Source organism: Notothenia coriiceps, unplaced genomic scaffold (genome assembly GCF_000735185.1).
Source record: "Notothenia coriiceps isolate Sejong01 unplaced genomic scaffold, NC01 NC01_scaffold00020561, whole genome shotgun sequence".
Classification (NCBI taxonomy): domain Eukaryota; kingdom Metazoa; phylum Chordata; class Actinopteri; order Perciformes; family Nototheniidae; genus Notothenia; species Notothenia coriiceps.
This window is the reverse complement of record NW_011353262.1, coordinates 35001-36105: the sequence shown is the minus strand read 5'-3', so window position 1 is coordinate 36105 and position 1105 is coordinate 35001. Positions and strand designations below refer to the sequence as shown.

Genomic DNA, 1105 nt, shown 5'->3' with positions numbered 1-1105 from the left:
TGTGTGTGGGGGGGGGGGGTCGCAACTTCCAACAGGAGTCAGTTGGGGGGGCTCTTGGGAAAAAAGGTTGGGAACTCCTGTTCTAAGAGAACAGCTGGTTGAAATAGACCTGTGTAGTGATGGATGTTTTAAACTGTTACAAATATCAAGGGATTAATATTCATTTATTCAAATTGGTAAAAACTGTGGCCCCAAAAAATTCTGCAAACCTATTTTTACTATCTTTGCCAGATAGCAACAGCCGCTATACTTCACTGAGATGCGTCATAATAATAATACATTTGATTTATCAAGCGCTTTATCAAGAGCTCAAAGACACTTTACAGAGGTAAGACAAAATAATATAAGCTCATAGGAGCAGCAATACATGCTAGTTAACTTGGAAATGAAATGCCTCTTCCCCTACCGATTACAAGGCTCTGTATTTCAATCTGCTACTGTCTTCTGCGAGCTCCTCGCAGTGGAATCGTGAAAACTTGATGCCAAGAAGATCCTTGTCACAATGAGGTTTTCGGTGAGAGAAACCAAGTGGTTTCTGATTGGAAACCACCGAGCAAACAGCCTGAAGCAACAGCAAATTAGGCCATGATCACGCCAGCAGAATGAGAGTGCAGATCTCTGTAACAAACTACATTTTCTTTACAAATATCATATGAGAAGTACTAATTTCAAGTGTGTATTTTGCACAATTCAGTCCAAATATATCCCTAACAGTTAAATTACAAAAGAGTTTAAGATTGAAATCATTCTGTTCTTATCAAGTAAGGACAGTGCGTTGTGTGAGATTCATTTTCCTTGTAAACGGAAAGCAGCTTTATTCGTGATTTACCTTTGGTCTACTTAGTTTTGAATTGTTCTTTAAGTGCTCTGAAATGATTGAAGCACATATGAGTAAGGATTGCTAATGCCCATTACTCACTTTTATTTAAAGGCAAGCACAAATACATACTGAAGAAAAGAAAAACGTTTTAAAAGCATTTACTGTCAGTCTCCATGCAAATGATTTATACGCTCTGCGACTGGGAACAAACGTTGTGCTTATATAGAACAAATAATAATAAAGGACCAACCGAGGACATTTTCACACGTTACCCTGTCACGTTAA

The 1105-nt window shown here is 38.2% G+C and overlaps 1 protein-coding gene across 1 annotated transcript in view; it reads left to right on the top strand.

The window, feature by feature from the left end:
* cog6 (component of oligomeric golgi complex 6) overlaps positions 1-1105 on the top strand; it is an 18092-nt gene that overhangs the window by 5248 nt on the left and 11739 nt on the right. The gene's annotated exons all lie outside the window — the stretch shown is intronic.